The 26,041-nt window shown below is 36.7% G+C and overlaps 1 protein-coding gene across 8 annotated transcripts in view; it reads right to left on the bottom strand.

Moving 5' to 3' along the window:
• The window catches only part of Hivep1 (HIVEP zinc finger 1), a 149,539-nt gene that overhangs the window by 40,384 nt on the left and 83,114 nt on the right, over nucleotides 1–26,041 (bottom strand). The window lies entirely within an intron of this gene.

Below are 26,041 nucleotides of genomic sequence, written 5' to 3'. Positions count from 1 at the left end.
GTCCTACAATTGAGCATGGATGATGTTGACACTATAGCATGAAAAGGCTGTCCAACAGAAGAGGAATCATAATCACTTTGAGCTATCTGATCACACTTACGATCTTTGAAAGCAAGATGTTCAGTAAGTTTCGAAACAGAAAATAACATTCTAATGAGAAAAGGGCTATTAAATAAATAATAAGTGCAATGAAAATACTGTGGATGATTGTGACATATTGGTTGGTGGAACCACAACTACTGATAATATAGCAATTATATCAATGGATGGGAAATTATGCAAGTAAAATAATCCACTGATTTAGGATCTTCATCGAAAAATTTCAAAGTCCTAAGATTATGATGGCTTTTGGCTTTTCAAAAAAGTGTCATTTTACCTGAACAAATATTCACTGGCTATATTTCTTTGTTATTAATAATAGGTAAAATCACAAGCTAACAGAGACACAGGTAACACTGTGGGCAACAGAAAAGAAAGTGTCCTCATTTTTCACTGCGCTGGAAATAAGGCAGCATTTAGATGGTATCAACAACCCTTGAAGCACTGTCAACTATTTTATTTTTGTAAAATTTAGTTTGGTTTCCACTTGTTAGATCCTTGCCTATAGCAAAAAATTATTCAACCATATATTACTTATTTGTAGAAAAGGTGAATACATTCACTATTTTCAAATAGCTGTTGCAATATAACTATTTGAATTTCATGTTAGTTTACATCAAAAGCCAACACTGAAATAACTACTTTGCACTTGAGGAAACTACTCTGCATTTACACAAAATAAAAATGTCCCAGTTATGTTGTGACTTCTGTTTATGAGTTCTCATGTATTAATGAAAAAAAATACACAATACCCCATTCTAGATATGTTTACCCACCACAATCAGGAAATGAAAGGGATACTTATGACTAAAACACTTCCGCTAAAGAATTAAAGGAAAAATAATAGAACTGCTAATCCTTACAAAATGATGTTGAGCAAATCCTTTTTATTCTTCCATCCACTCATTTGTAACATGACATTTTCTGACTGGATTTCCTGCTAATGATGCATTTAACAAAGGCAATTAAGTGCTCTTTCTGCTTTTCATTAATGCTAAGTAGACAAAATGAAAACTGATAATCACCACCAATGGTAAGTGGTTTCCCCTTGCCCTCCAAAATGCTGGGAGATGGACTGTCAGAATAGTGAAATACACTAGGAAATGAAAGGAGTCATAAGAGCAAATGAGAAGCCACCTGGAGGGACAGCTCAGGGAACTGACTCACAGAGACCACAAAGACCTGTCTGTGCCAAGCTTAACACTGGACCTGTCCAACCACAGTACTAGCTGGGGTACCAATGATTTTACTGTTTCACATACTTTCGGGAACAAGCCTTATTTTTGGATAAAAAAAAAAAAGTTTTAGAAAATGAAACAGTGTCTTAAGCTCCAAAGAAAAATGCAAACATTCAAACCACAGGTGCAATAGCCACAAAATATCTTATGTGTCTTAGACAAAGATAATAAAATTTGTGCTTATAAGGGAAGCTGAAATGACAGTAAATCACTAAACTTATCCGTATTTCTTCACCTCTGAAAAGTTAGGAAAAAGTATTTTAAACTGCATGTTTCAATTTAAATACAGACTGACTCATCTCTCACTTGGCAAAGTTTATAACTTTTCCAGGCTATCTGCAGTTAGTTTTAGTTATCTATTTGATCTTAACATCTAACAAACAACATTCTCTTCAAAATGCTGCACATTTACCTTCCAGCAACTTGGTTTATTTTAGGAAACTTTTCTAATATATCTTCCAATAAATTCTCTGGTCAATATTTTCCTTGAAATAAGGTTCTTTTCTTTAGGTAAATCAATTGCCTAATAATCTTTATGATGATTTAAACTGTTTTAATCCCTTTGGTTTTTATTCTCTTTTGCTTTCTCTGGAGTTTTCTACAGTTTTCTCCTTATGTCAATAATTGAATTTTCAGACCACTGAAGTCTTTACTGTAATTTCCAATATATTTATTAATTCTGAACGGGTGTTGTTTTGCTCTCACGGCATGCCCTTAGTTCCATATATCTCACTTCATCTTATTTTACTTACTGTCTTATATTAAGTTTGATCTCTTGCTCTAACAAATTTAAGACCTTAAAGAAAACTTCTGTTCTTGGGAGACTGTTTTTTTGTCTTTCTTGTTCTCAAGTCTTTTTCATTACTTGAGATCATGGAAGAAGGGTGAGTAGGTAGTCCAGAAATGAGAACTCAATTTTTTTCTGAGTTGTGGTCATTCTTCCAGGATTTCGTTTCATATATGTGTATGTCACGGTTTGATCATGTTCACCTTCCTGTCTACACAATCTTGCCTTTCCCTCTCTTTGCAATTCCTTTTCCCTTCCTTAGTAAGTAGCTGTTCCACTTTCAGGTCATCTCACACACACCTCTACCCCCAGTTTCCACATATAAGAAAAAACACACAATACTTTTTTCGTCTGGCTTATTTTAATTAATGTGATGAATTGGTCCATTTTTGTCTATTTTCCTGCAAATGGCATAATTTTTCCTTTATGGCTTCAGGTATACATGTAACACATACATGTATTTTTCTTTATCCACTCATCTGACACCAGATATAAGATAGTGTCACGATAAACACTAGTGTACATGTACCTTTTCTGCATGATGACTTTAATTCCTTTAGACAAATATTCAGGAATGGTATAACTGGATCATATGGTAATTCTGTTTTTAGTTATCTGAGCAAGCTCTTTATTGTTCTTCGGAGTGGATGTACAGTTCCCACCAATGATGTACGTGGCTTCCTTTTGCTCCCCATTGCATTTTTTTTCATAGCAGCCATTTGGATGGGTAGGGTGGAATCCCAGTATAGTTTTGATTTGCATTTCCTGATGGCTAAAGATACGAATCATTTTCCATATATTTATTGTCCATGTGTACTTCTATATTTCCAATAAGTATATAAATTACATGCCCATTTTAATTCCTTTAATGTTTTTTGATATATCATGGATATTAATCCTGTATCAAATAAACAGCTGGCAAAGATTTTCTCCTGCTCTCTTCAATCTGCTGTTTCTTTTGCTAAGGAAAAGCTTTTTAAATTAAAGCCACCCCATTTGTCAATTCTTGCTTTTATCCTGTGTTAGTGAAAATGCTGCTGCTTTCTATTTACCATCTTATGAGTCCAGAATGCTATTTGGTTTTGTTTTTCTTAGCCACTATTCAGTGTGGAAGTGCTTGGTGCACACCAAGGGTGAAACATAACCTTTTCTCCCTAAACAGGGAGAAGGGACAGTCAGATTAGGAAGGAAGGGGAAGGAGTCAAAGCAGGAATCAGCCAACTACTGAAAAAAACATTCTCCAAATTGTCAGTGTCACTGGAAATGGCTAAAAACTAAGCAGAAACTGATGCATCAACAGGTCAAAACTCTAAATGTAGGTTCTTTCAGTAGTTAGCAGTCCACTGAGGAATGATACCAAAAGCAGCAATGTTTCCACCATCAGAAAACACAGCATGCTGAGCTTCCTAAAAAGCCAGCGCTGCCTCAGTTGGACAGGAGATCGTAAGCAGGAAACCTTGGGAAGGCCACAAAACCAGAGCTGCACAAGCTGAAAGGTGGGAAAACATGAGCTCAGGTCCCCCGGTTCTGTGCGCTGAAGGCTTTCTCATTTGGGCTCTCATGTTTCTTTAAGAGCAACACAGAGTTCATGGGAATCCTACCAGCAGCTGTTTTCCAGGACCACTGCTGGAGAACACAGTAAGTAAAACTAAGCAAGATTCTTGAGTTTGGAAACTGTCTGGGTTGCTGGTTAAAATGACAACCTTCTTAAGGCTGGTAGTAAGTATGGAGAAATATAAACTGAGAAGTCCTCAAAATCCTGCTTTGACTAAATGTAAAAAAATTTTTTTTCAGACTTTTGCAGACATAGCAGTACAAAAAACTTCAGATCTCTTTTGGACTTCAGGGACACAAGACTTCTTTGCTGACAACTGACAGCAGTCTGGACCAAATTATTGTGCCAGTGCTAAAAAGGCTGTCCCAAACTCAGGCAGAACAGCAGGCCTCAGACCTGGCTTGTGACAAGATAGCCTGTGAAACGTCTGCCAAGCTTCTGCTGAGGTTTCCGGCTTCCCCAGGAGTGCTGAGCTTATTGGGGAGGGTAAGATGACCCTTCTCTTTGCATTCTTCTCAACCTCAAATTCAACATATACTGTATGTTGTAATCTGTAGCTGGAAATTCAGGACAATTTTCAATATGAGAATAGGCTAATTATGGCACAGCCAATTAACAGTACACAACCATTTAAAGTAACTACCAAGACTGCATAGCAATCTGAAAAGTATGATACATGAAGTATACGTGTATATTCTTTTCTTTCCTTAGGAGGAGGTCTGGCCCAGAGGCATAGATCTGGAAATACACAGTGAGAGGTGGTTTTGTAAAAGTAAATGATCAGTCAGATAGAATATGCTGTGGAGAGACAACAGGTCTTCCCCAGAAGCCTGAGTAACAGATACAATAACGATGAGCTAGAAATGGGAAAATCCAAGCCTTCAGTATAGATACATAGAATGAAACTTAACAAGAGGTCCCTGGGTTTATGAACATGAGAATTGGGAAGACACATCATCTCTGAGAGCACTATCAATGTGGTACAGGGGTCAAGGTCATGGCAGACTCAGGGAAGGGGTGAGGAAGGTAGAGGGCAGCATGGCTGGAAATCAGGCTGTAAAGGAAGAAAAAAAGACCAGATGCCAGAGTCAGGAAGGAGAGGTTAAGGAGGATTTCTTTAGGCTAAGGGAAGGTTGGGTGTGCTTACAACCAAGAAGCAAGAGACAGAAAGGAGACTACAGTCTCACGACCAAGAGAAAATAAATTGCCGCATGATAAAGACATACTGGAAACAAATACAGAGATGCAGGAACAACCAGTGTGATGGAGATGAAATGGTGTCTGGTAACAGTTTCAGAGTGCAGCGGCAAAGGGAAGACTTCCTAGTTAAGGGAGTAGTGTGAACAAGGCATGCCGGAAAGATGCTGAGACCCAGAGAGAGAACAACAGACCTTGCTCTCCTCACATTATTAGCAAGTGTGAGATGCCACTGTGAAGGTATTCTAGAAGTAGGCCACTCTGGGCCTGGAATACAAAGCAAAGGGGATGGGAATCACTTAGCCAGAAACAGGAAGCATTAAACACAATGCCCAGTTCTTCCTGTCCCTCACACAGGGTTGTGTGACTCTCAACTGTTTCAACCTCCCTTTGCTCCCTTACTCCCTAGGCTCCAATCACACTGGCCCATCTCTTTCCTGGCCCTGGCATTCATGGCTTCCATAACTACAGCTTGAATAGCTTCCCTGCTCACAACTCTAAAGAACTGGGTCACTGTCAACCTTCAAAGCACAGCACCAATGACCCCCCCCCCAAGATGCATTCCCACCTGACCTAAAGAAGCTCCCACTTGCTAATAATGTGAGGAGAGCAAGGTCTGTTGTTCTCTCTCTGGGTCTCAGCATCTTTCCGGCATGCCTTGTTCACGCTACTCCCTTAACTAGGAAGTCTTTCCTTTGCCACTGCACTCTGAAACTGTTACCAGACACCATTTCATCTCCATCACACTAGTTGTTCCTGCATCTCTGTATTTGTTTCTAGACTGTCTACTGCCCTCTTCATTTATCTCCTCATTCTATCACCAAACACCTTGTGATCCACTTGTATCTGTCTATCTTCTGACTAGGACACCCATAAGATCTTTGTCATTACATAGGCAGCCTTAAAAAGTCCTCAAGAGGCACTCATTAATGACGCAATTATCCACCTAAGGAAAAATGAAGGCTACATTTAATTCTGGGCAACCTACTGATGTAAGTCATCATATCAAGAATTTAAACTAGATGCCTGTAATCCCAGCACTTGGGAGGCTGAGGTAGGAGGATTGTTGCAAGTCTGAAACCAACCTGGACTACAAAGTGAGCTCAAGGCCAGCCTGAATTGCATGGCAAGACCTTGTCTCAAAAAAAGCAAAAAAGCCAAACCAAAAAAAAAAAAAAAAAAAAAAAAAAATCAAAATCCAAAGAATTTAAACTAGAAATTCAGATGACCACTCTGAGTGATATTTAATAAAATGTACCATTCTATTTTTGAAAATAAAAATAGTTAAATCTTCTTTAAAATACATAAACTTGAAAAGTGTTGCTCCTACCCTAAGAAGCAGCCAGATAAATAACAAAGTCCTCTTGGAACTTATCTTAAACCCATCATAAAGCTTGGAGAAGAGGGCATCAGTCACAGGGCAGTCATATGGTCTGAATTAGAACATGGGACATGTGGCCCCCTGCTGGGGCAGAGGTCAGGAAGATGTGGCAGCCATATATAGGAAATGCCACCTAAAACTGTCACCAGCTGTAAAAGGCTAAGCCTGGGCTCTTTGTGTTAGTGCTGCACACAGAAGGCACGAGAAGAGACCAGAGGAGCAGCCCTCAGTGCAAAGCAAAGACAGCACTGTGGGAATGAAAGCAATATGCAGCACAACCCTTCAGCCAGATAGGCTTGGCAGTACACATCTATAATCTGAGCACCCTGGAGGCTGAGGCAGAGGATGGCCTTAACTTAAAGGCTAATTTGGGTTACACAAGAGACTCTGTCTCAAGAGAATCGAAACAAATCATAACAAAATGCCTTCAGCTGTTGAAGAAGGGTAACAGACATGTTACTACAGGGTACAAGCAGAAATGCACTCTTGACAGGGATAAGAATAGAAGAATAAACTGTCAACCATGATGTGTATTTGCTGGGCGATGACACAACCTTGATGGACCAGGACCAACACAGCACACTCACCTCCCACCATGAAGCTTCCTTTTGAGAAGAAACCACCACAGTGCAAGGCTATCTGACTTAGGGCACAGGCAGCTGAAAGCAGCAAGGAGCACCAACACTGGGGCCTCCAGATCCCTAGTCCCAACTAAAGAACAAGGAAAGGGCAGGCTGGCATGGGAAGAATTAAGAGCCAGGACAGTTAACCAGCTCAACGCTCTTGACCTGATGACCTGCAGACAAGTGACCATTTCCAGCCAGCAGAAGCTCAGTATCTTCTGTGGGTAACCAAAAGTCAATTAAAACATTTAAGGTACGCGTGCACGTGCGCACACACACACACACACACACACACACATATACACATATAAAATCAGCCGCTGTGAAGGCAAAGCAATGCTGGAACTCAGAGATGGACTGACCATCAACCATTGACAGGCTGAAGGACCCAGGGAAAGGTGCACAACAGGCGATCACAGGGCAATCTGAGGAGAGAGGGGGCAAATGAACACAGAAGTAAAACTCAGTGTACTGAGATACAGAAAATCTTTGACAGATTCATTAGTGGATGCAACAGAAGTAAGGCAACTGTAAGGAACTTACAGATTGGCCAACTGAAATTACTCAAACAAAACACAAAGAGGAAAAATCAGAGAAAAAAAATACAATAAAACATTCAAGAGTCACAAGTCAGTATCAAATAGTCTTAATGTATGAATGGAATAGCAGGGGCAGAGGAAGAACAGAGCAGTAGAAATACTTGAAAAAATAAGAGCCCATAATAATTTTGTAAATTCAAAAATCTTAAACCTGGGGCTGGGGATTTAGCTCAGCGGCATAAGCACCTGCCTTGCAAGTTGGTGGTCATGAGTTCAATCCCCAGTACCGATTTAAAAAAAAAAAAACCTCTTAAACCTACCCAGCCTGGGTAAAATCCAGAAAAGATAAGAAAAGAAGAAAGGAAAAAATGAGAGAAAAAATAAAATTAATATATAAACAACAAAAAACCAGATGCATCACATTCAAGCTGCTAGCAAGCAAAGAGAAAGAGAACATTTTGGAGGTAACCAGAGACTTAGAAAAACATACTACACACAATAGCACAGATTGCTCATCAGAAACTACAGAGTAACATTTTTACCCTATTGAAAGAAAAAGTGAACTGCCAACCCCAAATTTTATAGAGAGAAACCAGCTAGCTTTCAAAACTAAATGTAAAACAAGGACTTAACTTTTCAAGAAAACAAAAGCTGACAGAATTCACTGCCAGCAGACCTGTCCCAAAATGCCAAAACTGTAATTTGGATCTACAAATGTAAATGAAGAGCTCTGAACATGATAATAATAAATGGAAATTCTGAAAAGACTTTGAAATTTTTCATCACTTCAAAAGCATCACTATTTTAAAAGAAAATACAGTACAAAGCTGTCTTGTCCTAACAGTAGTGTGGAAGGCAAATTCTTGTCTGCAAAACAATCCCCAAAACCCGTAGGTTCGATTCCTAGCAATCCTCCCCCCTTGAAGTTTAAAATACAGGAATAACAGAGAAGACAAGCCAAAGAACACAGTAGCCTCTAGAAACCAGAAATGTCCCTCAGCAGACAGCCAACAAGGATAGGATGAAGAAAGGCCTACAGACACAGGATTTCCTTCTAATAATCTGAATGCACAAGAAACAGGAGCTCCCCAAGAGCCCCCAGAGAGAAGCACAACCCTCCTCCAGTTTTAGTTATGTCAGAGAGACCTGTGTCACAATTCTGACCTGCAGAACAACAAGAAAGTAAGTGCTGTTTTAAACTGCTAAATTTATGCTGGGGATGTAGCTACATGGTAGAGCTCAAGTTCACTAATCATGAAGCTCTGGGTTCCATACTCAGTCCTGCAAAATAAACCACAAAGTTAGAGCAACAGGAACTAAATCAGGCAGCCACTAAGCAGGAGTCCTTATTTAAATTTAAAAACCAAGTACATTATACTGTTCAAGAAATTTAAAAGAACATGCAAAGTATGTCTTCTGACCACAACAAAATCAGACTAAAAATAAATAGCAAAAGATATCTGGAAAATCCCTAAATATTTGGAAATTAAACAATACAACTCTAAATAACTGAAGAGTCAAAGAGGAAGTCACAAGGGAAATTAAAAAAAAAATCAAACTAGAAAACTAACAAACTAGAAAAACATGAGTAAGAAAACAGCACTATTTTCTGCTAACAGTCTCCTAAAGAACTCAGGAGAAATGAATGAAACTCTAGTCTACCTGTAAGACGTTAAGAGGCACCTGCTACCCAAAAAACACAAATAAATAATCTTTTCCCTTATACAAAGCACAGCTTAAAAATAAAAAGGAAAATATTCTATTTATAACAGTAACAAAAATAGAAAACTTCTTAGAAGTGAATTTAGCACAAGATATTAAAAATACAGAAAATTCAGAAGTTTCCTGATATTGAGAAAATAACACTTATAAATGAGGAAACAAATTGAGGAAATACATATAAATGCGGAAAATATATTGAAGATGTCAATTTAGTTTTTCTCCAGCTTTGCATGAACTGCAACTCATTTTTAGTGGTCTCAAGAAAGTAACAAACTCAATTTTAATTAGGACAGGCTCATGTTTTTAGTTCTAAAAGCCTAGCAGAAGAAAACTAAAATCTCCAAAGGAATGTATGAACTTAAGAGACAAAGGAGATTCAGAAAGCATGATACAAACTAAAGAACTAAAAACATTGAATAAAAATTTAGAATTCACTGCATGTGTTTAAATTCAAATGACAGTTGAAAAAGACAATGAATTGAAGGGTAAGTTAGAAGCAGCAACACAGAAAAAATAACCTAAAAGATAAAAGGATGCGAATTCCAGAAGCAGTGTTATGACAAGGAAAAAACGTAAAGGCTGAAAGATAGAGAGAGAAACAAAGAACAACAATTGAGGAATTTTTGGAAACTAGTGAAACACATGCATGAACCTGCACATTCAATAGTCCTTTATGAAACACAAGCAAATAAATAACAAGAAATCACACCTATATACATTCTTCTGAAACTGCAAAGGTTGAAAACAAGGTCAAAAATTTTTAAAATAGTAACAAAACAGTAATTTTTAAAAATCAGATTGCCTTAAAGGAGCAATAAACTGACACATGACACAACAACTGCACAAGGAAAAAACTGCCAAGCTGGGATTCAATGCTTCCTACTTGGTAAAAATACATTTCAAAGAGGCTGGGGATTTAGCTCAGTGACATAAGGGCCTGCCTTGCAAGCACACAGTTGTGAGTTCAATCCCTGGTACAGATAAAAAATAAATAAAAAAATAAAAATACATTTCAAAAATCAAAACAAAATACTTTTATCCCTAACAAGTAACATGACAAACTTTGTCAGGGCAGATCTGCACTAATGAAAAACTGAGGATTATTCCTCAAGCAGAAGAAAAAAATATTAGGAAGCTAGAAAGTGTCAAATAAATGAGTAGCAAAAAAGTGATTAATATGTAGACAAATTAAAATGAGTACTAACTGTACTACAGCTTGACTCGCAACTGTTTCCAAAGGCCTTGGTGATAAAGGCTTCGGCCCCAGTTTGTGCTATTGAATACCGTTATAAACTCTCAGGAAATGGACCCTACTGTGAGATCTCTGGCCACTGGGAGGTGTCCTCAAGGAGACTGATTATAGGATGAGGTGAACAGCCTGCTCTGCTATGTGCTCCTCCATAATGGTATGCTATCTCACACCAGTGGGGCCAATCCATCATGGCCTGAAACTCCCAGAACTGGTGAGCCAAAACAAACCTTTCCTCCACATATGTGTTGATTATCTCAGGTATTTTGTCACAGGGACAGAATTCTAATGTAATAGTATGAAAAATAATAAAGTGTAAAGAATTCAAATATACAATCATAATAGCAGCTAAGCCAGAACCAAATAAATGGACAAGCCCACTGGAGAGGAAAGAACAAATGCTTATAGAACAGCCTTGAAATCTTGGAGGCAGCATACTATGCAACAGCAACCTCTGAGAACATCCTCACACCTCCATCAACCAGAACACTGGGCAGTACTTGTGGTGTTTAGTGAAATATAAGTTTTCCCAAATGAAAGAGGTTGCAAAGCGCTTGTTAACTTTTCTAATGGAGCTATACTGAAAATTCATCAGGGAACACCAGCAATCCTGGAAAGGAAAGCAACAGAATGCAAATAAAATTTCAGGTCAAACTGCATTCAAGGAATCATTTAAAGGCTTAAACAATGCAAAACATATATCATTCAATTTATATATATGATAAACATGTAACAACACATTTTAAAAACTGTTCAAAAGAAAGAATGTAATCAATAATACAAGTTCTTAAGAGATGAAAAAGATTATGACTTAAAAGAAGAAAAATTATTTATAACAAGTTGTTTTACTTTATCTCCATATATTTGCTCATTATGGAAAATATACAGAATTCACTTTATGAAGAAAACTGATCCACGAAGGAGGAAACTTGAATAGGCCTCTAAAGGAAGAAAGGATTATGACTGACTCAGTCTTATTTGAATGAAAGGAGACTAGACAAATATATTTCTCTATCTGCATGTTCAAATAATATTCTTGTTCACTGTAAGAGAGGTCTTTGAGCAACTGTTGAGAACAGTAGTCACATGTATGTGAATACTACCCATGAGACACACACCTGTGTGATGTGCATCTCAGGCTGTACAGTATTTCTATTTCAATAGAAGCCCGCACCTTCAGCGGCCTTCATCTCTTAGCGTCCTCACACGCCAATCCCATTACAGCACTGCCTGAATCAACTCCACAGCAGTGTTTCTTGCCTACTTCCTTGGAAAGACTGGGTCACCTGTACAATGACAATTCTGCTTTGGTGACAGCTATCTTTCATAGGGATGACCAAGGACTGGAAAAATGTCTTTTCACATCCTGACAATTTATGTTGCTGATTTCTAATTTCATTCCATGGTGATTTTGCATTATTTCAATTCCCTTAATTATAGGTGTGACATCAGCTCCGGTCAACCCTGGAAAATGCCCCGGGTCTGCTGAAGATGTATGTTCTGCAGGTGTTAAGTGGAGTGTTTAGATTCAGCTTGAAATGTTAGTGCTGCTTCCCCATTGACCTCTTGCCTAGAAAATACCACTGGGGCAGTGAAGGCTATACACTGGGCAGGCTGAATCCTCTCTTCAGCCCCACTTCATTCTGTCAGTTTTTGCTTCATGTATTTTGGGCTCTGCTGTCAGGTAGATTTTTGTGAATAACTGTCACATTTTCCTGACTGCTTGATTTTCCATTATTAGAAAATGTCTCTCATCTCTAGTAACATTTTTTTATCTTAAAGTCTCTTTTGTCTGATACAACAGTTTTCTTATATTGCTTATCTGAGTTGTTTAAAACATATCTTTTTCCTAGCCTTTTGCTTTCAACATACTCAAAAGCCTTTGAGTCTCCAGTGAGTCTATATAGGAAGCATACAGTGGGATCTTGTTGTAATCTTGTCTCTGCCTTAATAATCTCTGCCTTTGTGTTTGGACTGTTTAGCCCATTCACATTATTATGTTATCACTGACATAGCTGGATTTATGCGTGCCATTTAACTTTTTGTTCTCTATGGGTCATGTCTTGTTTCTCTACTTCTCCTTTATTGCTTTCCTTTAAGTGAGTATTTTCATTCAACATTTTAATTTTTAATCATTTTTTACCATCTATGTATTCTTCAGTTTTTCTAGATCTTAGCTTACATTTTAACTTGTATGAATCTTTTCACATTTAAAGTAAATTCCAATGAGATATGGAAACATTATGCATATAGCTTATTTTCTTTTCTCTTTTTATAATATTCTGGCTATAAATATTACATCTACATTACTTTCTAATAACTCACTGTTACTTTTTCTAACTATGCATTGGAAGGTGACCACCAAAAAGAAAGCAAATACTTACTTAGAGCATTTGTTCTATTAACCTCTTACATACATTTCTAATAAGCACTCTTCATAAGTCTGACAAGAATTCACAAGAGTAAAATCAACTTTGTTCATTAAGATGGAGTCTCTGGCTATGCCACAGCCAGACTGACAGGAAAGAAATGGAAAAGTGACAACAGTTGATAAGAGATGTTATGAAATAAGTATATTTGTTTACTTTTGTAACTTGTTCTAATGATATACAACAAAACAGAAGAAGATAAGTCTGAACACTGCTAATAAAATAAGTGGTAGAATGCTTTCAGCCTTTGGTTAAAACACTAAGTTTACAGAATAGCAGTCACATTTCTCTGCTCTGAAAGACTTCCAAATTAATTTTTTTTCTTCACTTTCATGAGAAAGATTCCAAAGACCTTGGTGCTTTTTCTAAGAACATTCTGAGCTTTCCAAGTAGGGTTAGGGCTCGTTTCATGCTCCAATGTCTCTCTTATTTAGTTGAGGCCACAAAAAACAACACAATATGATAATGATTCCCCCAGGCAATGTCTACTAAAAACTGCTCACAATATCATTTTAAGGAATTTTTCCAGCCATAGCCATTGGCAGCTTGCAATCAACCTTCAAAAACCTAGAATCTTCCATTCTTGAAAATATCACTGGCCTGCACTGGATTAGAAGATATGACCACACAGTACCATAACAGTAGTCTCAATCTTCAGAATTAAACATAACCGTAAAGAAGGATTCATCTGTAGCCCTCCACAGATTCTATTAACAGTTACAGAATGCACCTTTGTTTTTGCTACTATGGCAAACATAAGCTATCTATACATATCTTGGACCAGATACTTTAAGATACTGAAAGAAACAATTTACTTTAGGTAAACAATTTGAGTTCCAGCAGGAGAAATAAATATCTAATTAATTACATTTAAAAACCAAAAGCAATGATGGACACCAATTACAAGTTCTGCCTGCTATGTACACGAATCCATCCTTTCCCACCCCAACCCTTCATGGGTACGATTAATGTCCAGCCAAATACCTCCTGGACACTCAGAACTACAGCACACATGGGAAATACAGGGCTATGAGGCTGGGCAAACCTCAGCTGGAGAGGGTATAAGGGGCTATGTGGCAGAGAAGACAGGCCAGGGGTACCAAGGACCAGCAGCAGCAGCAGCGAAACAAGCCCTCACAAGCCATGCGGGATGTTCTCAAGTCATTGGAGGGTCCTACTAAGCAGTCACTGTTGGTGGTCTACAGGCCCAGTGAGGGCCATGTGAAATAAACCCCAGACAACAGTTGGCCCCTCCTCTGCCTCTAGAGGCTGAGCCACCATTACCTTTTTTTTCTCAGATTGCTCCAGCCTACCTCCCCCAGAGACACACAGCAGCCTCCCATTACCTACAGCCTCATTTTCCTGACTTAAGTTATCTGAAGTCAAGCAGTATGAATAAATAAATGGAAAGTTCTAGACGTGAATACTGCATGTTTTAAGTGACTTTTGTGAGGGTACACTGTTGTAAGTGCTCTATTTTATTACTGGTTATTGGTGCTCATCATGATTTCACAGTGTCTACTTCAGAAGCAGACCTTTACCTCAGGTATATGCACAGGTGATAATGCCTGCAGGGCTCAGCACCTCCTGGGACTACTGCACTGGACTAAGCTCCGTTTAGTTACTACGTACATCTGTCTCCATTTTAACTTCGTCAGTCCTTGTCCTCCTTTTCCTTGCTTATCCACAGAATCACTTTTTTTGTTTGGTTAGGTTTGCTTCCAAACCTGTCTTTCACTGACATAATTTCACATCCCAGGATGAGTGGTTAGGGCAAAATTCTAAATTACCAACCTTCGAAATTTGATATATTTCTTATGTACAGCATAGCGCATAAAATACACTATGAATAGTGAAGAATATGGTATTGTGAAATGGCACTCTGTTACTTCCGTAAGTTTTGCTTTTTAGTATTTATAAAAATGTATTTTTTAGACTGCTTCCCTTGCCATTTATTTTCTAGTCTTTATCCCCTGCATTTATATTCCCCAGTTTCATACCACATGCCAGCTGTTTTACTCCACAACACATGAAAAAAAGAACAAGTCTTGAAGCTTGTTTCACTTTTCATTCTTTTTTTTTTTGGTCTTATAGAAGACACAGCAGCAAAGCTAGAGAAAATGTTAAATAAATCAATAGCAATGCACATTTTCCTCTTATGCCTCCCTGTAACATTTATTTAGAAAATACTGAGGCACAGAATGTGAAGTCAATTACCTAAAAACAGAAGAGAAACAAACAAAACCTGCCAGCCACCATTCCTCTTGCCTTGTGAGATCCATTCCTATGTTTCCCAGTTCCTAAGGAGCCTGTCCCCAGTGCACCTCAAATCCACACATCATTATCGTAATTACTCGTCAAAAATTGAGGCAGCATTCATAAATACATATTTAATAGGATCTAAGACAAACAGGTTTCCATATTTTAATTTCTCTAAAATCAGGCTGCATCTGCTAATCAAATGTAAGAGCACTATGTTGAAACTTAATTGGTAGTGATTTTTCCCTTACTAAGTGAAGTTATTGTGCATTTTACAAACAACATCATTTTGAATTTGATATATTCTATATAAGTAGAAAAAATGCATCTTTTCTGAAATACCCTATCATGTTAGCTATATTAGTCTCTAGTTACTAGCTCTATACATAGTAATCATGGAACTTAAAAAATACTCAGAATTTTTGCCTTCCAAGTTTCATTAGGATGTGAAATTTTAGGGTTTTGTGCTCAAACACAGGAAGGACAAAATATTTAAAGACATTTATTTCATATTAATATACTAGCAATGCTTGCTTCTATCTCTATGCAAGTCATCTTTTATAAAAGTGGCATAGTCTACCTGAAAGGCAACAATAACTAGGATTTGGAGTTTTAAATCCCAAAATACTAACACGGCTGACATACGAAAACATTTCATTTATTCATGTGGCACAAATAATTACATTGACACTGATTTTTCTGAAATTCAAGCTCATAGCACTCATTGTCTGTTACATCAAGAGTTCCCTTCATAAACCTGAACATTTAAATTTGAACTTCTAAGTAATATGAAAACCAGTAGCAGGAGATGACTTTCTTTTCCAAAAACCAAAAATTAGCTGCTGTTTCCTAAAGGGCATTCTGTTAGGTGCTACAGCAAGTCTGCATCAAACCCAGGCATTTCACTCACCAGTTTAGATTTCATGATAACTTGGGCAAGACTAGGGTAAGGCTGGAGGGTTCCTCTAGGGCTTGGACCTTTTCCTTCCTATTTCACAGGGTCAAAAGTAAATAAATCAAGTAAGATGACTGGTGCAAAATAAAGATTTATTGAATAAATGAATGAACAACTTTATAAGAAAAACATTATAAATTTTTAAGGTACTTTAGTATTAAGTGGTAAGTTATTTAAAAGAAATTCCTGTTAAACATCCTCATTAAAACACGTTTCCTTGTAATTAATTTATAAGCTCAAGGACCACAAATTCTCAATAATATATACTAAACTGGTTAGTATCAATATAATATTGAAGCAACAAAATTACTGCATTCCTTTAAAGATATATAGACACTTCACTAATATAGTCCACTAATCTTTCCTCACTCTGTCAGTGTCGGCTCTTATTCCGTAAATTAATGCCCTTCCAAGTTTACAGCACCCTAGAGCCTAAGTTTTATTCTACTGCATATAGTTCCAGCATTTAAAACATTTTCACCTTAGCCTAAACTGTATTAACACTACTCATTTAATTTAATAAAATCTGCCCAATTTTTCTATCATGCCACCTAAATTTTTATCTCACATAAGCATTGACATCTCTAACTATAAAAACGTGCTCTTGTATTTTCTTAACTATATATTCAGAATTCTTAAGATGAATGTCACCAGCATTAAATTTGTCTTTGTTACCACGGACACTGGCATTAAATCATAGAATGATTCTAAATTAGTTTCCATGTTTTAAAACATTGAATATTTTATTTAAAAAGTAACTGAAACATGAGCACTATCGTATTTTCATTCTTTGGGAATTTATTCATATTACAAGAGGCTTTTGGACAGACCCCACACAGGAAAGTAGGTAAGCAAACTCTCCTTTTCTTATTTGCTGCATATTTACAGTTTCACGATCTGGTTTTCTGTGCCTTGTCAGTCACTTTCACGTCCTATATACGTGGGCTGGTGTTGCTCCCCTGATCTGTCCCCATAACAGAAGATATTCCAGGGTATACATGACAGCTGCGCTAACAAAAAGCTGCAGATTTAACTCTTCAGAGCAAGACAAGTGCTACTTGAGTAATACTACTACAAATCTCATTACATTTGGTAACTGCTATCAATTACATACCTGCGCTCTACAATTTTCATATATAAGGTAACATAGATGATTTAACAGAAATTATTTTCTAATTGAAAACTTTCAGGGCTACAGCATACACTGTCAATGATACCAGAAAAGTATGCACACAAAAGTCTTGGTAATGATGGTGGACAGTGCAAGGTTTTTGTTTTGTTTTGTTTTTTTGCTTTTTTGCTTGAGAAGAATAATGTGGAGGAAAGCAAAAGCCTAAGATGTTTAACTTTCTCTTTACTATGTCTGAATCCTACTTTTCTCCTGAATCGAATGCAGCATTTTCAGAAGGTATTGCTACCATAAGCTCAGCCCTCAAAGGAGTAATTCAAGGACAGGAGTAACTGTACCACCTCTGACCTGATTATGCCACAGAGTAAAACCAGGACAGCCTAGCAAGTATAAAATTGTATACAACATTCATAAAGCAGTACTTTGAAGAAAACTAATAGCTTCAGTAATTCTAACAGAAAAGAACAAAGGCTTTACAAATGAATGAATCAGTTTCCAATTTAAGAAATCTGAGTAAAATAAACCCAAAAGGAAAAAAAAAAAAAAAAAAAAAAGGAAAGACCACGAAACAAAAAAAGGATTCAAGAATAACAAGGAAAGAAGCTACCGTCGTAAGAGAGTAAAACACATAAATCTCTGGTAATCCCAGGCCAGAAAGAGACAAGGTACAGATGAACAATATCTCCTATGAAAATGGACACATAATTACAGACTCAGCAAGGAAAGCAGGCAAGAGTGTGAGAGGAATGAGTTTTTGTCAATAAATGCGAATGCTCAGGGAAGACGGATAAATTTTGAGAACACTGTAATTTTCTAAAATGGATTAAAAAGAAAACAGCAAGCATGAATCATTCCTTATTAAACGTACTTAATTGGGAGCCAAAAATTCACCATTTACCTCCTCCCCAAAAGTCAAAATGTTAAGAACTGCCTAAGGAAGTATTTTCAATATTAAACACTTTCCAGAGAAGCAGAAATTGTTATTATTTATACTTACATGTCCCCTCCCCCCAGAGTATCGTGTGCTCACAGGTGGGACTTTTGGGAGGTGATTTGGATCATTGGTTCATGGTACTTATCAATGGGTTAGTCCACCGATGAGCTTACAACTGAATGGTTCAAGGGAGTGGGTCACTGGGGGCATGGCCTAGAAGAGTCTATCTGCGTCCTCCTCCCTTGAGCACCTCTTCTTCCTGTCAGGCCATAAGCAATTTTCCTCTGCTACTGCTGGCATGCCTTGCAGTCTGATTACAGACTGAAACTTCTACAAAGTATGAGCTATAGGAAACCCCTCTACCTTTATTTGTGGGTGTCAGGTATTGTGTTCCAGTGATGAGAAAGTAAGACAGATGTATATGTCCTCAGATCATTTATTCAACCACTGACACCTTAAAACAAAACCAGGATAGGAAAATTATTTAAAAATAAAATTATAGGCCCTTTAATAGTACACTTAAAAAGATTAAATATCATGACCAAATTCATTTTTTACCAGGTGAATTCAAGTCAGTTTCAAGCATTAAAATCAAAGAATAAAAACCACAGAGCATCTATATAAAAAGAAAACAATTTTTACGTGATAAAAAGAGCTACTTATGAGGGGAATGGAGACTGAACCCAGGATTTTCACACTAAGAAACATTCCCAGCTCCTTTTTAAGCAACAGTTTTTGAGGCAAGAGCCTCAACAAGCTGCAAAACTGCCAAGGTTAAACTCAAACTTACAATCTCCCTGTGCCTCTGAGACTGCTATGCTAGGATTACAGGCATTGACTACCATGCCTGGCCACGCATCACATTAAAAAAAAAAAAAAAACCTGAAGATGCAGAAATACAGGATAACCCATTTGGCAATTAAGAAGTGACATGATACACCACCTCCCAAAAAAAGATAGCAAACTTTTTAGTAGTAAAGATTAGAAGCACTGTCTTTTTATCCCCCCCCCCATGGAGACAGCCTTGATTTTATTTGACATTTTAACTGGATTATCTTTATCCCATATAATGAATGGATTGAATAACTATATTACTATGTAGATTCTATTACGTGGACTGATATTAAAATCTGCAAAATCAATTTGATTGGTAAATTAGAAGAAGCTAGTAGACTAGCATGAGGAAAGTGAAAAATAGAATTCTTTTTAAGGGCAGTCACAGGCTACAAGATTAGAAGTCTATAGTTTTAAGACAAAATTATCTCATTCATATTACAATACACACAGCAACACATTTAACACATACTCACTACAGAATGTCATATTTTCCTTCTTGTTATCTGAAATGTAACAATCTTGTAGTGTCCTCAATAAAATGGTTGAGATTCATAGCTCTTTTTAATGTTTTATTCTACATCCTATGTCTTGAAAATGGATGCTAACTTAAATCTACCTTTTGAATATTCTTCAGCCAGTAGAGTAAGTGGATCCTCTAGCAATAAAACAAACCTCTGTGGGTGCTGGCTCTGCAGCCACAGCTGCGATGGCCAGGGTTACCATGTGCTTATCAAATGTGTTCATTTCAGTCACTTGTATTTGAATTTCAAAGAGAAAAAAAATAACAATAAAACAAGAGTTTCAAAACAGGTTAGTAGGAGAGTTATAATAATGAACACATTGCCTACTGTGGTCTCTGTAGTAGTTATTCAGAGTACAAGACGTAGACATGATATCTTGCCCAAACAACATTAGAACAAACCCTTCTTTTCAATGAACTAAGAGAAACTAGCTCTACAATTATCTTAACTATCTTGCATATAAATATTTTTCTCTTTCTTCCTTTCCCTTTCCCCCATCACAGTTTGTTTTTTCTTTTGAACAGTTTCATCCAATCACAGTATCTATTGTGCATTTGGGACCTTATTTAATCCATCAGTTGCTCACATTAGTGAGACAATATGATGTTTACACATATGGGTCTGAGCTATTTCATGTATGACATGTTCTCAAGTTGTATCCATTTACCTATAAAAATCTCCAGTTTATCCTTCTTGATAGCTGAGTAGTACTTCATTGTATTAAAAAAAGCAAACTACATCTTTTTAGGCAATCCTCGGTTGAAGGGCATTTGGGTCGTTTCCAAGATTTAGCTATTACAAATTGTAAAAGCACTGTTTTAAAATACAAAACAAGACAAAGATGCCAACATTACTGTTTTATGTTCACATTTTACTGGAACCAGGTGAGTAAAACAAAAAAATGAGAGCAGTGATTTCAAAAGCAAAGATCAAAACTTTGACTACTCCCAACTGACAGGACAAGAAAATATTCACAACAAATTTTGGGAATGAGTAACAATTCAACAAGATAACTAAAAGTGAGAATGAATATATAAAAATACATAACATTCTTAATTACTATCAAGAGCTAGACAACAACTTTTACCACCACCCTCCCCCCTAAAAAGGAAAGAGAGCGAGAGAAACACAGATAGATGAAAACCAAAAATTCCAGTGGGACTGGGAATATAGCCAAGTATAGAGCACTTAGCATGCACAAGGCCCTAGATTACATGCTCAGCACTGAAAAAAACAAAATGAATTAGGCAAAAACAAGTAATGTCCCATGAAATAAACTCAACAAAATAAAGAGCTATAGGAAGAAAATTATTAAGTCTAGGAAAAAAAAAAACTTTAAGGATACGAAAGTTGAAAATGATGACAATGATCAGTTTGCCCAACCCAATCCCCCAAAAAATTTCAATGAGTTTTTTTAAGTGATTCTAAAATTTTAATATATGGGGGGAAAAACCCTATAAATAATCAAAGCACTCCTGAAGATGAGTAACTTAACCATTATATATATATATATTTATGCTCTATTTTGCACGATACATCAAGAAAATAAAAGCAGTAACACACTGTAATATTAACATATGCAAAAAACTAACAAAAGAAAAAGCTAAGAAACTCATCTGTAGATAGCAAGTTAATATAAAGCAGATAAGAAAAGAGAAACACCCTCAGTCTATAATACCATGTTTATTATGCACATCAGTTGAGAAATGGAAACAACCTGAGTGTCCATCATCTAATGAACAAATATGGAAAACAGGGACCCTCTACACGGTGGGTACCATTAGTCCTAAACAAGAATAAAACCCTGTCATTTGCAACAATATGGCTGGATCTGGAGATCATTATGTTTCATTATGTTAAGTGATATAAGCCAAGCAGAGAAGAACAAGTACTCATGATCTCACACATACAGGGCATCTGAAAAACCAATAGCTTAGAAGTTGAAAGTCAAATGATAGTGACCACAGGCCCAGAAGAGCAGAGGGAAAAAAAGAAATGCAGAAATGGGGACTCTGGGAAGCCAAGTCAGCACCTCCCCTCCCTGGTAAGCGGAGGCAGGGTGGCAGGCTGCAGTCCTTCCAGGGGGAGAACTAGCAGTGTCTCCTGAGATCCAGCCCATGTTGGAACTTAGGACTCTGGGAAGCCAAGCCAGCATCTCCCCTCCTTGGTAAGCAGAGGCAGGGTGGCAGACTGCAGCCCTTCCCGGGGGAGAACCAGCAGTGTCTCCTGAGATCCACACCATGCTGGAACTAAGGACGCTGTGAAAACAAATGGCCATCCTGCCTCCCTGCTTAGTAATAGTGAACCTACTGCTACATGGCCTAGAGTCAAATATCCCACTTCCCCTATCCTCCTTCTCCTCCTCCTCCCCGCCCATTAGCAAATGGGAACCAGAAATCTGAGCATCTCCTGGGAGGTTGACCATAGCAAATAAGGGGGACTTCCTTCTACCATTTCTTTGAAGGCAAATATTTTTATTACTGTTTTGCTCTTTTCTGATTAATGGTACTGCTCTATTCAATATTCTGTTTTGATAAGTTCTATAGTGTTCTATATTTCATCTCATTTTGATACACAGGATTGAAAGAACAACTATTATAAAGATACCAAAATATACTGTGATACCTATTACTGTTATCCTGGTAACCTGCTGTGAAGTTCTGTACCAATTTCACTGTACGATCTTAGTTGGCTTTATTCTGACTTGTTCTGTTGCATACTTTCAAAATAAAAATTAGAAAAAAATAGAGAAATGTTGGCGAGTGTGTATTAAGTTAGATTAAGAGCAAGAAGTTTCAAACAATAATAACATACATTTCAAGAAGCTGGAGGAAAGAATTTTGAATGCTTTCACCACAAAAGAATGATAAATGTTTTGAGGAGATAGGTATGTTTATCATGATTTACAGATAACACAATGTGTGTGTGTGTATGTGTGTGTGTGTGTGTGTGTGTATCAAAACTACCTGCTATCCCATTATGTACTAGTTAAAATATAAATTTAGTATATAAATACAACATAATAGAAAAATCCAAAACCAGCAATGGTTATTCATTTGCGAAAAAAAAAATAAATAATATTAATTCCCACTATATTAAAAATGCATCTAAAAATCAACTATTGATGTATTTTTAATTTAAAACATGGAAATCACTTAGAAGAAAACATATACCATGGCAATGGGAAGGGATCTAGGGGTGGATGGAGATGAAAAACGACAGGTAAAGAGGATCAAAACATGCTATGTCCACAGTGTGCACACGCTGACACATTATGCATCACAAAACATACTAAGTGGAAAAGTTGGAAAACATAAGGAAATACAGAAAAAAATATGACTTTGTGAGAGGAAATCTTTTTTTCCTTTATGCACACATAAGTTCCAACAAAAATATGAATCATAAAATAGGCTGACATTTAATAGGCTGACAACATTAAAAGTCAAGAACTTCTATTTACTAAAAGGCACTTTAAAGAGGAAAACTAACCCAAAATCCAAGCATGTAAAACAGGTAAAGGTTGTTATCTAATACATATTAAGAAAAAGACAAAGAACTCAATTGTTTAAAAAAGATGCATAAAAGATACTGGCAAGCAGGTCATTAAGGCAGAGTACAAATGAGGACAAGTTCCACATTAGTAGTGTCAAATTACACAGGAGGTCATTAGCCTCAAGTTTTCACCTTACTTTGAGTTCATATTTAACACACTACAACTTATCTCAGTGAGTATATAAAGTTAAACCTCACCTTTTTTTGGTAACATATAGCTGAGTTTTAGCCAGCCAGGGGCAGCCCACACTGACCAGACTCTGCCCAAATAAGGCAAACACCTAGCTGTAAATACAGGTGAACCTCTCCTTTGTTTCCGTGTTCCTTCTCACGTTGCTAGGCAGATCTGGGAGAAACTCTTCTGATTCTAAGTGTTCCCAGAGTCATGAACTGCTTGAATAAACTATTAAGCTTAATGGGTCTGAAGTTTTCCTTTTAATAGTAGTCAAGGAAAAACAAATCATGAGCAAAATGAGATGCTACTTTACAACCAAGCAATTAGAAAAAGTTAAAAAGACTGAATACAACATGTATTATATAATATTATGTATTATATATTAATTATATATTAATTATACATAATATATTAATTATATATAATATATAATATATAATATTAATATTATATATTAATATAATATTATGTATTATGTATTATATAATATAAATAAGTTCTTATTAATGGTGGGAAAACAAAAGAATTTTTTTTTTTTACACTGAAAAGCAATTTGGCAAAATGAAAATTCCCATTACCTAGACACACCCTAGAAAATTCACAGATAGGTACCAGGACAGGAAAATATTCCTACGTGCACTGATTACGACCGAAAATCAAACAGACAGAAACAACTCAAATCTGTTAAACAGAGGAAGGGACAAACAAATCACACCACACAGTGAAATGTTACTACAGCAATGAAAAGCAACAGCTACATGCAACAATATGGACGAGCTATACAACAGTGTGGAGTGAAACCGCCATGGAAGACTATACACATTTCATTTTCAAAGCTCAAATCAGGCAAAACTAAAAAAACACATTATTCAAGAATACCTACTTCAACAAATAATTATTTATTTAAAAGCAGTGAAATGACCACAAAGTTGTGAACAGTGGTATGGGATGAAAGGGATCACTGTGCAGTGGATGGAACAATCCTGGCAATGCTTCACTCTTAAATTGGGGATTATTCTTAGTATAACTCAATGCATAACATATATTAATGTACAGATGTCACATAGTATATGATAAAAATTTAAAGCAAAGTCTTAAAATTAAGCCTTATTCAAGACGTAGTACATAAAAGCTAACTAATCCCAGCCAATCTATTTTTCTTTCCACTTCATTTTATTCATATTCCATTACCATAACTGACAATGCTCATTTTATTTAAATGCTGCTTAGTAACTGTAAAGCTACTGTCAAGCACAACATACATTAAGAAGGATGTAGACAGCCCTCCAAGGAAGAACACATGGACATTATGGGAATGTCACATGCTTATGTCTATCCCATAATTGATTAAAATCAAAGTAAATCACATTGAAGTCAACTGCTTTTCATTTATAAGCAGAGAAAAACAATATAACAAGTACATGAAAATAATTTGGTGCACTTCTTTTGCCTATTGGTAAATGACTGAAAAATTCAGTTTCTATATTATGCTAAGCATATCAGTCCTTCCTTAGAACATTTAAAAAAACACAGAAAAAATATTTTAAAAAATATATCGATGACCAAGTTTATCTTTGAAGAGCTGATGCTTATGGAAATTAGTTATGCATCATAACAGCAGCAAAAAAAAAGAAAAGGAAGAAAAATTTCTAGTAAGTTAAAGACCAGTCTTCAATGGGAACAAAGCCTTAGAACCATTAAGAATGTTAAAATTACATGCGATCAAACATTCATACTGGAAAAACAAAAATACAGAGAAAATGTGATCTATCATAGATGATGCATCATAATCTGAAAATAACAAATAACCCCATATTTTATGTATTGTTTGATGGGAAAAATGAATTCTCTGTAAGAAAAACAAATAACTGAGGAATACTTTGAGAAATCTCAACTCTTTTATTAAAGACTTTTTCCCTGTATCATTAAAGAGGGAGTGATATTATTACTTGTATCTAGAAGGAAAACTTGTATTTTTAATTCGCTCAGAATTTCTGTGTAAAATGAAAGCCAAATAGTAATTCTTAGCAGTGAATTGCACAGAACAATGCTCACTTGGTATTCATTCTAAGTCTTAACTAAGTGTAGCCTGCCAAATGTAGCCCACTCAGTTATTCTGAAGCTCATTATCCCTTTTCTTTTTCTAGACCCTTTGTTCTGTTAGCTCCTTCCTATCAGGCATTTAGTGCACTTCTGTGGAAACTTTTTGCGACAGGAGTGAGAAAGGAAGAAAGACAAGCTCATTTTTATTCACCAGTTGAAGCTGTTCTAAACCACTTCTAGATGTGAAAGAGGCTAACCACAGTAATGAAAATTTTAAAAATAAGGCTTCTCTAAATCTGAGTATGCAAAATGTCTCCAGATGGGCATGGGGGGGGGTCAGCCTCTCAAAGGAACACTACAGCTGTGCCAATTTCTCTCTCTTTCTAGCCATGCTTCCTATACGAATGTCTTCAAGAGTCAGATTCAATCTGGACCTTCCAGAGTTCTGTGGAAGGCAGGAGGAGGTGAGGAAAAGGAAGACAATTTAAGGTTGCTACACATCAGTGCATAAATATTGAAACCAATCCCAAGCAATCTTGAAGGTTGCATGGGCTGCTCCAGGATACAAAAGTGGGAAAGTGTACTCTGGGAAATACTTTCCTAGGTAGCCTGGGAGGAACAGGGTACCCTGGGGCTCTCTTTACAAAGCTAACTCTTTTGAAGGAGTTTACCCCTTTTCACCCTTAAGCCTGCAGTTTGTGCAGTATGGCCATTATTTTGATGTAAAAACTTGGCTTCTTCTTTGATATTAATCTTCTCAGCAAACATGCTTTCCTTGGGCCAAACTTCATAGGTACTATATTTTTTTTCTGGCCAT

This window comes from Cavia porcellus, unplaced genomic scaffold (assembly GCF_034190915.1).
Source record: "Cavia porcellus strain 051 isolate PalLab524CR breed Dunkin Hartley unplaced genomic scaffold, mCavPor4.1 scaffold_13, whole genome shotgun sequence".
NCBI classification, from domain to species: domain Eukaryota; kingdom Metazoa; phylum Chordata; class Mammalia; order Rodentia; family Caviidae; genus Cavia; species Cavia porcellus.
This window is presented reverse-complemented; position numbering and strand designations above follow the sequence as displayed.